Below are 12,780 nucleotides of genomic sequence, written 5' to 3'. Positions count from 1 at the left end.
CTTGGAAATCAGGTCAAGGTTAACCAACAAGCCTTACTGCAAAAACCCACTGAGCTAGTCCCCACCATGGGAGGACGAGATTATGTAAATTGGTTAGAAATGAAGTCGGCTGGTTTCTACTATTTGTGCCGGTGATGGAAGGAAAGATGGCAAGGTGGCACCTAAAAGACGAAGGAAGCAGATCCCTTCCCCCTAACGTTGACAGGAGAAGGGAATGGAGCAATTAAACTATTGACCGAGAAAGTTCCTCCTGATTTATTCATAGCAATACTCCCACTTCCTATCACTTATTAATATTTGCAAAGTGCTCTGAGTCACACTGATACCACTTGCCTGGCAGGGGCCATTCCTTTATGATTAACTCACCCCCAAAGCAGGACAGTAGAGCCCTTTACGTGATGTGGAACAGCAAAGAGACAGGAGCCATGAACAAAGACAGGTGGGCAGAGGAGTGAGTGCCTGAACATTAGGGGAAGCGAGCCGTCCTAGGAAAGGCAACATTTTAAAATTCATCTTCATCTCTGCCCTCTCCCATGCCATGCGCTCCCAAACCGCTGGCTGGGGTGTCAACTCACTAGTCTCAATATTAATACATTTTTTTTAATGTACTCTCGGATGTTTCAAATTGTACCTGATATGTCAGCTCACTGGAATATTCCTAGAACCCAATACATTAGACCCACCTTGCCCCAGAATGGCAACAGATGAAATATGGAATAGTGAGGGCTTGAGACAATGGCTAAACAAGTTGTGGCACATGATCGTGATGGAATACTAGTGCATCGTAAGAAATGACGAGCAAGCTAATTTGGGAAAACATGGAAAGACCCGCATGAAATTATGAAAAGTAAAAGGAGCAGACCCAAGAGGAACATTATAAAGAATAAATTGTGTCTGTCCACCTCCAGAGAAAGAACTGATGAATGGCAAGCAGCAAGACATCGTTTCATACATTTGTATATCTTTTTGTCAAATGATGCCTCCTCTTCTGCAGGAAGGGAAGGGAGGGAGATACCTGGGAACTTTAACAAACTAGTTAGTGATTTTTTTAAAAAGGAAGTGGCACTAACCCTGTGGACTTGGACCTAGGGTTCAAATAGTGAGAGCATTCTCCAAATCATTCTATTGCTTATTATTAATTGCCTGTTAAAAAGCAGTTATGCTAGACCCTGGAGATGCAATGAAAACAAAATGGTGCCTGTCTTCATGGTGCCTACATTCTATTATAAAAGCCAGTGCCTTCTGAGCAATAAAACTCATGTATATTGAACAATAAACAAAGAAAACACTCCCTAATAACCAAAATGATATTCTTGTAGCCCTCCATTTCCCCTTTCATTCTCTTCTATCTTCAAGGAAGAATGTAATTCTGTAACTATTTGGATCCTGGTCCATGTCATCATAAGCAACTTTCATTAATATCTAAGATTTGCAAAAAAAATAAAATAAATCTGAGCCTAGGAAATAAATCCCAAATTCCTTAGGTTCAAGTATTTATTAATCACCTTCTAGCCTCTATAGTATGGTGGCTGAGTGGATGGAGAGACCCAGACTCAAAGCCAGGAGGATATGAGTTCAAGTCCTATTCTGACATATACTGGTTGAGTGACTCTGGGCAAGTGATTTAACCTCCCAGTGCTCCAGACAATTTTCAAGGATAATACATTTCAGCAAAGTAATGACCTCCTTTGGTAGAGGTAGAGTGCAAACTATTGCACTCACAGCTCTAGTCCCTTTCCCTAAGTTAGGTCCTGTGCCAGGGGCTGGGGTTAGAAGGACAGAAGTGAAACAGGTCTTGCTTGCAGTCTAGCTGTGTGTGTGTGTGTGAGAGAGAGAGAGAGAAAGAGAGAGACAGAGAGAGACAGAGAGACAGAGAGAGAGACAGAGAGACAGAGACAGAGAGAGAGACAGAGATAGAGAGAGACAGAGACAGAGAGAGAGACAGAGAGACAGAGAGAGTGACAGAGAGAGAGTGTCAGAGAGTGAGAGACAGAGACAGAGAGAGAGAGAGACAGAGAGAGAGACAGAGAGACAGAGAGACAGACAGACAGACAGAGAGAGACAGAGACAGAGACAGAGACAGAGAGAGACAGAGACAGAGAGACAGAGAGTGAGAGACAGAGAGACAGAGACAGAGAGAGAGACAGATAGAGAGAGACAGAGACAGAGAGAGAGACAGAGAGACAGAGAGAGTGACAGAGAGAGAGTGTCAGAGAGTGAGAGACAGAGACAGAGAGAGAGACAGAGAGACAGAGAGACAGACAGACAGACAGAGAGAGACAGAGACAGAGACAGAGAGAGACAGAGACAGAGAGACAGAGAGTGAGAGACAGACAGTGTCAGAGAGTGAGAGACAGACAGAGAGTGTCAGAGAGTGAGAGACAGAGACAGAGAGTGTCAGAGAGAGACAGAGACAGAGAGAGAGACAGAGAGTGAGAGACAGAGACAGAGAGTGACAGAGAGAGAGACAGAGAGTGACAGAGAGAGACATATGCACCACACACACATATATGTACCTACACATTTATATCCATGTAGAGACAAAATACATCCAGAGTGATTTGGGGAGCCAGGCACCTAGAGCTGAGGGAATCAGATAAGACTTATGTCAGTGATGTTTGAACTGAAACTTGATCCTAAAGATAGAGGGGAGGAGGGAACACATTCCAGGCATGGCAGACAGGTCAGTGCAGAAGCATATAGGAAGATAAAGAGTCCTGCTCAAGGGACCATGGAAGGGAGCAATGTGTAATAAGGCTGGAGAGACAGAATAGAAGGGCTTTGGATGCCAAACAGAGGGGATTTATATTAGATCCTAGAGTTATTAGGAAGCTGTTTGTTCAGTTGTTTTCAGCCACATCCAACTCTTCTTGACCCCATTTGGAGTTTTCTTGGCAAAGGTACCTGGAATGGTTTGTCATTTCCTTTTCAAGCTCATTTGAAAGATGAGGAAACTGAGGTAACCGGGTTAAGTGACTTTCCCAGGTCACCTGGCTAGGAAGTGACTGAAGCTGGATTTGGTCTCAGGAAAATGAGTTCTCCTGACCCCAGGCTGTGTATGTACTCTATTCTCTGTGCCACCAAGCTGCCAATAGGGAGCTAGTAGAGCTGAATTGAGCAGGGGAGTAACAAGGTAAAATCTGAGCTTTAGGAAAATCACTGTGGCAGCTTTATTTGGAGTGGGGAGAGACTGGAGGCTGGGAGACCAATCTGGAAGGCACAGTCATAGTCAAGGCAAGAAGCAATGAAGGCCTGAATGAGGGTGGTGGCTATGTTCACATGGTTATTTGAGGTCCTCTACCACTCAGCCCCACCCTACCTTTCCACTTTTATTTCATATTGCTCCCCTACACACACCCTTTTTCAGTCAAATTGGACAGCTCTTCATCACTTAAAACAAGCCTTAAGCTTTCTCTGATCATTTTTTGTTTCTCTTCCAGCCTTGCCCAAGGAGAGTGACAGTGAACCTTTTAGAGGAGCAGGTGATATCCTCAGGCACATGTGGAGAAGAGGAGGGCAACAACCCAGCCCAAGTCCCTCTAGCTTTCTAGTAAGAATCCTGGTGAACTCTGTGCTAGGGTAACAGCAGGAATACCCACAGAGAGGGCACTGAGTGCCCTCCCTCTGGCACATGTGCCATAGATTCACCACCACAGCCCTAGGAAATCAAACCTAAATGTTAAGCCATTTGGAACCTCAGTGGACTGCCTTCATTGCCACCTTTGTTCAGATGTTTTTCCAGTCAGGTCCAACTCTTTGTGCCCCATTTAAAGTTTCCTTAGCAAAGATACATAAGTGGTCTGCCATTTTGTTCTCTAGTTTATTTTGCAGATGAGGAAACTGAGGCAAACAGGTTAAGTGACTTTCCCAGGGTAATCCAGCTCATAGGTGTCTGAGGTTGGATTTGAACTCATAAAGAGGAGCACTCCTTATTTCAAGCCCAGTGCTCTATCCAGTGTGCCACCTAATCTCCATTTCCTAGATACATCTTGGAAATCCCAAATCTACCACTTTCTACCTATATGACCTTCCCTTTAGTAAAATTAAGAGATGGGAACAGGTGATCTCCAAGGCCCACTCACCCTACTCTATGATCCTAAGTCACTTCAGTCACTTCAATCCTATGAGCTACAAGCAAATCTGTAAGACTCATCTACCAACTTATTGACAATGGGATGCCATTTTCTTTGGTGGAGACTATCCCTCATACATTGTAGTCACAGAATCACAGGACTTTTTAGACTTTTAAGCTCCCTTCCACTTCTAGCTAGTCCAATCTACTTATTTTACAGAGGCTATGTGTTGTATCACGAGTTCACAAAAGTACTAAGTGAAAGAGGCAGGATTTGAACCCTGATCCCTCCACCTCCAAATACATTGTTTTTCTCACTATATCATGCTACCTCTTATATCTTTGACATCAATGTTGACTTTGCATTATCTATGTCATTTTGAATGATTCTACTTCTCTTTCTAAGATGATTTCTAAGCCCTCTCTTGGTCTTAAAACCTAGGAACTATGCTTATTTTGAAATCCTTAGTAGCATCCTGATTCTACGGTATTTTCATTGCAAGGCCAAGTTTGCTGGGAGCTTTTGCAATGACAAAGCTACATAACTTACTGTCATTAAAAAGCAGAAGGGAATCTTTAGATGCCTACCTTGGCTTCATTTTCCTCCAGCTGAGTTCACTTGTGTAGAACTTCCCTTGGTAGAAGAATCCCTCTAGGCAGAGACGATGGACGCTCTGTGTCAGACCCTGCTCCCTCCTTGGGTCAGCTGCCAGTGTTAACTCCTGGCTGTGGCAGCTGTTTTCTCTAGAGAGTAGTACCAGAATAGCCAGAAGGCTGAATCACGATTGGTGATGGATGTCGTTGAGTTATGCCCAGGTGCTCTACTGTGTAATAGTAGGGAAATTCAACTGACTACTAGCCATAAATCACTCTGAAGAGGCTGTCAAAGTCTGGGTGTCGCTGTCCTTGGAAAAGTAATCCTAGGAAGAAAAAGTGAGAACAGAGGGGGGGACTATGAGTGCACAATGTTGCAAACCATTCAGTTTAGATCAGTCAATAAGCATTTATTGTTGTTTAGTCCTTTAAGTTGTATCTGACTCTTTATGACCCAATTTGGGGTTCTCTTGGCAAAGATATTAGAATGGTTTGTCATTTCTTTCTCCAGCTCATTTTACAGATGAAGGAACTGAGGTACATTGAGTTTCGTGGCTTGCCCAGGGTTGTGACAAGGAAATCACTTTTAAAAGACTGATATATATTAATTTAAGGTCGCCAAGGAATTCAGCTATGTAATTCCTTAATGAAAATTCAAGTCAGCCGTCAACCTTTTATAGAGTTTTAATTACAAACAGGAGGAAGAAAGGAATTAGAGATAGAGAGATAGAGGGAGAGAGAAAGGGGAGAGAAGGGAATAGGGCTTAAATACCCCTACTGTTTAGGCTGGGCCAAAAGGCCCAAGCCCTTAGATAGCTGGGGCAATGAAAGGAGATCAGTCCCTATTACTCACGTGACCAAAAATGGAGAAACAGTCTCCGGGGCCCCCACCTTCAGCTTCCTTCAGCGCAAGCTTCTCAGAGCACACCGCAACCACTCCGACAAACTCCTCAACCCCCCTCTGACTTCAGACCCCCCTATCCTTAAGGAAACCATCCAAGTTCCCTCCCCTCAGTCCTCACATCTACCAATCACCTGTCCATCAATTTCCCTGTGCCAATGGAGGCTCTAGCTTAACCCAGGACCGCCCAGAGGTCTCTGGCTTTGCACATGTCTGTTGAAGGTCATATTTTCAAATAATTAAATCTTTGATCCTTTGCTACAGCCCTTTCTAAATCCTGTTAACCTGAGTAGGGTAGAGATTGGAATAATTAAATTTTGATCTAGGCTGCAGCCCTTACTCAATCCTGTTAGGACTGAATAGGGTGGAGATTGATTCCAAGTATCTCCATTGTATCAATTCTAAAATCAATCATGACTCAAAGAAATTCCTGTTCTATGCTTAAGCATAGGTCAAAGTCCTTTCCATTGTTCAGCAAAAGGTTTCTGTCCTAAAGTAATCTTAAGAAGGGAGGAGAAGGAACCTCCCATGCCAATGGGGTTCACATTCCAATAGTCAAGACCCACTATCAATAGGAAATTTTTCAAGTATGAAATTTCCCAATGGTGAAATTTCCAACATTTATAAGTCTAAGAAATTTTGAGGTTTACAGGGTCACACAGCTAGTAAGTATCTGAGGTCAGATTTAAACTGAGGAAGGTGAGTCTTCCTGACTCTAGTCTTGGTGTTACCTCCACTGTGCCACCTAGCTGCCCAAAACATTGACTAAGAGCCTGTTACATTGCTGGGCTCTGTGCTAAGCACTGGATTTTGGTTCATGTGTTATTTGATTTTGTTAAACTGCCTTCATTAAAAATTTCTTTTGGTTAAATGAGATGGCTAACTAGATGTGGGAAAAAGAAGAAATATGTTCAGAAATACGGGCAAAATGGAAATAGAAGATATCAATGACAGTTTTTGTTTTTTTTTAAGAAGAAGAAACATTAATCTCGAAAGGCAAATATACTGCAGGACTGGAGAAGTTCAAATGTCTTGATTTTCAAAAAGGGAAGAGAAGGAAATCTGTAAACTAAAGACTGATGGATTTGACCTTCATTTCTGGCAAAATTCTAGAATATATAATTAAATGGAGTGGATATCTAGAAAAAGAAGAACTAGCATGACTTCATCAAGAGCAGGCCACTCCAGACTAAACTCATTTCCATTTTTTCCCAGTAGCTTGGAAGATATACTGTAAGTATAGTTTATCTAGATTTTATTAAAGCATTTGATAAAAGTCTTTCATGATATTCTTATGGAATAGAGTGAAATATGAACTAGAAAATAGTATAACTGGTTGCTAATGAGATTAGACTCTCAGTTGACTCATCTGTAAAATGACCACATAGGTTTGTACAATGGGTACAATGCAGGGCCTAAAATAAAGTTAGGAAGACTCCTCTTCCTCAGTTCAAATCTGACTCTAGACACTTACTAGCTATGTGACCTTGGGTAAGTCACTAAACTTAAATACCTCAGTTTCCTCATTTGTAAAATGAGCTGAAAAAGGAAATGAAAAACAATGTTAGTATCTTAGCCACAAAAATCCCCAATGGGGTCATGAAGAGTTGAATATGACTGAAAATGACTGAACAGCAACAAATACAAGTGACAAAACCCATACAATAGGCACCAATAGTTTGACATCAACTTAATTATTTCTAGTGGAATACCACTTCTTTGGCCCTGTGCTGATTGACATTTTTATCAATGACTTGAACAAAAAAAATACATGGCATGGTTATGGAATCTGTAGGAAACATAAAGTGAGGAGGGATAGCTGACCCATGAGGTAACTTAGGCCAAATCCACAAGACCCTGGGCTAGGTTATAGGCACAATAAAATAAGGTAAATTTTAATAAGAATAAAGGCAAAGTCATGCACTTGGGTTTAAAAACTCAACATCACAAGTATAAAATGAGAGAGCAATAGCTTAGAATCCCAGGCTCATTAAATATTTACCAATCAACTTTCTGGACAAGGAGAACATATGCTGGACACATTTTTAAGTTTAATCTGCACTATTAACATTTTCTTTCCTTTCTTGTCTAGACAATCAATAGAACAATATATTTTTTTAAAAAGTTAAAGAATAATAAATGCAGCCCTGATTTGTAGCACCTGCAGATTTCTGAGGTATAAACACTCACCCTGAAAACTTAACAATCGGTGGTTCCCAGAACTCTCTGCGAGAGGCTTTTTCAGTTATCTGGTTGAGAAATTGCCACTTGCTGAATACAGCTGTCATATTTGTTTATATACAGAGCATAATAGTGAACTAGAGTGAGACAGACAGCAACCTTAAGCACCGACTAGCCCAGAACTCTTGTCATACAGATGCACCTTGAGCCTCATTTCTGTATTTTTTCTATCTATTTTATTACCTCTAATACTCTCAGAACAGAAGGGAAGACAATGATCTTCCAGCAACTCTGCAAAATCATCTTTGATTCTTTATTCTCTGTTCTGCTACTATTGGTAAATGAGTTTTGATTTGCAAAGTAACCCATGAGTAGAAGGCTGTAGCTGCTGAATTCTGTTCCCATATCTTATGGGATTGTACCATCAAAGCTAGAAGAAACCTTAGAAATAAGGTGATCTAGCCCCTTCTGGAAGCTGGGAAAACTGAGATCCAGAGATGAAGTACCTTCCTTCAAGGAACTTAATTTTTCAGGTCTTTACATCTCAATTTCTAAAACAGCAGCTTTTTAATCATCATAGATTTAGAGCTTGAAGGCACATTAGAGACCATCTATTATAACCTCCTCCTTATTTCTGAAGAGGAAATCAGCACCCACAGAGGCTAATTTACTACACATGGTCATACAGGTAACAAATAACACAGCTAGAATTTGCATCTGGATCCTCTGATTCCAATCTAGCATTTTTTCCCCAATGAACCACACACTCTCTCATGAGTTGCTAATCATACAAATTGCCCATCTCAGAGTTTGACACATACAGTCTTCACTAGAATTTATTTTAAAATCCTGGCAGCTACATGGTTCAGTGGATACAGGTCCAGGTCCCAAATCAAAGCTGGCAGAATCAAGGATTAGTCAAACCGACTCTCCTGGACAGGGTAAAGGTGCTTGGCACCTCCTGGCTCCAGACTTACCAACAAAAATCTCTGAGTCAGCTCAGAAAGGACCCACCTGAGATTAGCCATGAGATTGGGGAAGAGGTTCCCAGGCTAGATGGTCTGTTGGCCTTTGCTCCATTACAGGGCTTTCCCCACCAATCCACTTCTAAAGTTGTGGTGCACCAAGAGAAGCTGGGATTTGATAAGCAAGCTAGGCAGCTGGTCAATGATAAACCTGGTGAGCTGGTTGAGTCAGCTGGGTGAAACGTGCTTTAATTTCACTGGTTCTGCATCAACCCCCTGGAGGAATTTTTAAAGAGGAAGGTTTAAACTAATAGCCAAGAAAGAAAAATCCAAGTTCACCTTCATTCAACCTGCTGCTAACCAAAAGCAGACTTCTTTTCATCACCTTCACCTTGCTCAAAGTGTTCCAAGACAAATAACTAAGATGGGAGATTTAGAACTAGAAGAAACACTCCAAAGTCCGTCTAGTCCAGGCTCCTCAGTTAACAGATGAGGAGACTGAGGTCCAGAGGGATAAAGTTATATTTCCAAGGTTATGCAAGAAGTAAGCCTCAGAGATCGGATTTGAACCCACATCTTCTGACTCTAGAGACAGAATACCTTTTGCTGCACCAAATTGTCTCTCCAACTTAAAACCTACGATATTATTTCTTACAATTTTTATTTTAAATAGTATTTTATTTCTTCCTATTACATAAAAAATTAATTTTTAACATTCATTTTTAAAAAAGTTTTAAATTCCAAACTCCCTTCTTCTGACCATCCCTTCCTCCCTGCCTTCCTTTCTCCTTGAGGTAAACAGTCTGTTATAGATTTTATATGAGCATTGCCTTTTAAAGATTTAATTTAATTTCCATTTAGAACAGAGACTCAATCTGGGGTCCACGATTTTGTCTATTTTAGAATTACTTGATAACTCTATTTTAATATAATTGATTCAAATCCAGTCTCAGATACTAGCTATGTGATCTTGTGGCAAGTCACTTAACCCCATTTGCCTCAGTTTCCCTCTCTGTAAAATGAGCTGGAGAAGGACATGGCAAACCTCTCTTATTATCTTTGCCAAGAATACCCCAAATGGGGTCATGAAGAGTCAGACTCGACTGAAACAATAGGACAAATTTAGAAGGCAATCTGAGAAGATTCCACTGGATTGCCCAAGAGGTCCATAATGTGAATAAAGCTGAAAAGCCCTGCCACATACACACACTTGAGAGTTTGTAGGATATGCCATTCCATCCAAGATAAGTCTACAAAAGTTATTGATTCTTAAAGCACATTTTAAATGCATACAGAAAAGAATGGGAGGAAGTTTAGAAGGAAATGCAGGAAAGCAAGACAGCTTTGAAAGTAACATGTGGAATTTATTATATCCTTTTTCAAGCAAGCCATAAAAGGAGAGTCATGATTTCCCATGTAATTCTCTTTTTTTCTGTACTATTTTGTATGTGGAAATGCTATTTTTTGGTGTTTTCTAAATTCAGAATAAAGAAATCAGATTTTTTTTTTGTTAAATAAAGGGAACGAAAAGCCACTAATCATAAAAACAACCTAACACCAGATGAAATGGAAGGTGAATGAATCCTGTTCCCTCCACTCCCTGCCCTCCCCAAAACACACTAGAATGAGTGCCTTCTTATTCAAAGACACTTTCTTTTTTCAAATCTTGTAAATAAAGAATTTTAGAAGATATTAGGAGAGAACAATCCTCGGCAGTTTGAGTTTTTAATACTTTACAAACACAGAATCTAGTATCAAAAAATGAATACATCACTATAGAAATACAAAAAAAAAAAAAAAAACCTTTACAAACAGTCCAATTTTAACATCCTTTACAACTTGATGTCTCTCCTTCCTCATCTCTTCTTTGTTCTCCCCAGTATAGTTTGACTTGAATCCCCATCACCCTCCACAGGGTCACATTTCAGGTCACTCGAGCATCCAATCTGATGATCTTTGCTCTTGTAGTTTTTGACACTGTTCAGTTCACCCTCTTAGGGAATATTCATTCTGTCCTTACTCAAATTCATTGAAAGCACCCCCTTGTGGCTTTGCCCCTTACCTCTCTAACTGCTCCTTCTGGGTCCCTTTCCTTGGTTCCTTGGACTTTTCCCAACCTTTCAACGTGGATCTACCTCCCAGGGTGCCTAATAGAGTGCACTGTGCACTGTAGGGAATGTGTTTGATAGATGTTTGTTGAACTGAATTGATTAAAAATTTGAGCTAGGTCTTATCTAATCTTTACAGCTTCCTGAGTACTTACCTACAAGCCACAGAAGGAAGCTGAATGAAGTGGAATTCATTTTCTACAAGGTTCAACTTCTAATGACTTATGACAGAAAATGACCTGGGTACTCCTCTTCACCAGCTCCTTTTTTGGGGGGTAATGGGGGGGGGTAGCAGAGGTTTATGTAAACCTATAAACATTTCTTTACCTTCTTTCTGGGGAAAAAAAAGTTTAAGGTCATGAATACCCTGTTGCGATTGAGAATCATACAGCCATCCTTACATGTTTCTGGGGTCTGGGGGAGTTTCTGGAACAATTAACTCCAACCCTAGACATTAAAAAATTCCTTGGGTCCCTCTACTGTTTTTGTACTCCAGTCTCCTTTTTCTCCATATTCTTCCTGGTACCTCTTCAAATACCAGCAGTTTGGACAGGGAACCTTTGGGACTGACCCAGAAGAGAACATACTCCTTGCCGGGCTCTCTGTCCTTTCCCCCTGTAATCCCAGTGATCCCAATAATCCTGTATGTTGAGGTTTGGAGAGATCTTGGGGACAAAGATGACGGTGTCCCGGTTAACCTCCTGTCTTCATGGGCTATCTGCAAGCTGGGTTGAGTCCCATTTCACTTGTTAGTTAATCAAGACCTTTGTGGTGCTTCAAGAAACATTTCCCACTTCCTACACACACACCCTTCCCGCTAGTGTTTTCCCTTTGTTGATTATTTACAATTTAACCTGTATGGAATTCCTTCATCATAACTACTAATATGCTGACTCATCCATTAGATTATTGGTTCCTTGAAGACAAGAACTGTCTTTTGCCCTCCTCTATAGCTTCAGTGCTTAGCACAGTGCCTGACACAGAGCTGGCACTTAATAAGTGTTGATTGACTGACTGGTCTCCTGGAAAAAGGGCCACATACTTCCACCCATCCTAGAAGAATATTCTCTCACTTAAGGGAGCTTGGGATATGGCAGGCTTGTCTTGGGCTCCATGTAAAGGAGCTTATTGGAAGATCCAAAGAACTTTGTTCTAAGGTTGTCTGACAAATATGTAAATCTTATATTGTGAACCCAGAGACTGTAAGCTGTCTGAGGGCAGGGACTATCTCATTTTTGTCTTTGTGTCCCCAGTGCTTGGCATAGTATTTGTGCACAATAGACTCTAATAAATACCCATGTGAAGTTATTTATGGCTTGTGCACATATTGCCAAACATATATTTATAGTCCTTCATACAAATGTAATTCAATAGACTGCATATACATATACATATATATATATAACTCAGTGCAACTTTAGGTTATTTAAGCTTAAAACTATATTCCCTACTTATGTAGGTATAACCAAAACACAGGAAAGATCTATGAGTAAGCCTAGGGAATGCTTAATTGGGGAAATTCCTCTATCAGATGAGATAATAATAATAATTAATAATATGCACAAAAATATAGAATTTACATGGTTGGGTGGGGTTATTTTTTGGTCCACACCTATAACTTCATCAGTATTAGGAACTCCCTAGTGAGGAAACTCCCCCTACCCAGGTACCATGGATAATTATATGTAGGTACATGTACAATATGATAAGGACTGGACTCCTGCTTTCATTCATATGGGGAACTACCAGGTGAGAAAACTCCCTCCACTACGGCAGGTCAATGCCTTCTCTACAATTCATCGTCTTAGAAACGATCATGGACATGGAGAAATTACTAGACTTACCAAAGATCAGAGAGCCATGTTATATCAGAGAGAGAACTTGAACCCAGTTTTCCTGGTTCCAAGACCTCTCTATACACTGCACCATGCTTCCCTTTGCTGTTCCTCACACACAACA

At 40.9% G+C, this 12,780-nt stretch overlaps 1 protein-coding gene across 1 annotated transcript in view; it reads right to left on the bottom strand.

Annotated features, from left to right (window-relative positions):
- The window catches only part of TRIM2 (tripartite motif containing 2), a 241,076-nt gene extending 232,218 nt beyond the window's left edge, over positions 1 to 8,858 (bottom strand). Inside the window, exons 1-2 of the mRNA XM_056802777.1 lie at positions 8,726 to 8,858; positions 4,661 to 4,992 (exon numbers count right to left, since the gene is read on the bottom strand). The gene's annotated coding sequence lies outside the window, so the exon portion shown is untranslated. The remainder of the gene's footprint in view (positions 1 to 4,660; positions 4,993 to 8,725) is intronic.
- Positions 8,859 to 12,780: the final 3,922 nt, after the last annotated feature.

The sequence above is a fragment of the Monodelphis domestica genome, chromosome 6 (assembly GCF_027887165.1).
Source record: "Monodelphis domestica isolate mMonDom1 chromosome 6, mMonDom1.pri, whole genome shotgun sequence".
Classification (NCBI taxonomy): Eukaryota; Metazoa; Chordata; class Mammalia; order Didelphimorphia; family Didelphidae; genus Monodelphis; species Monodelphis domestica.
The sequence above is the reverse complement of the archived record's forward strand: the minus strand, read 5'-3'. Positions and strand labels throughout refer to the sequence as shown.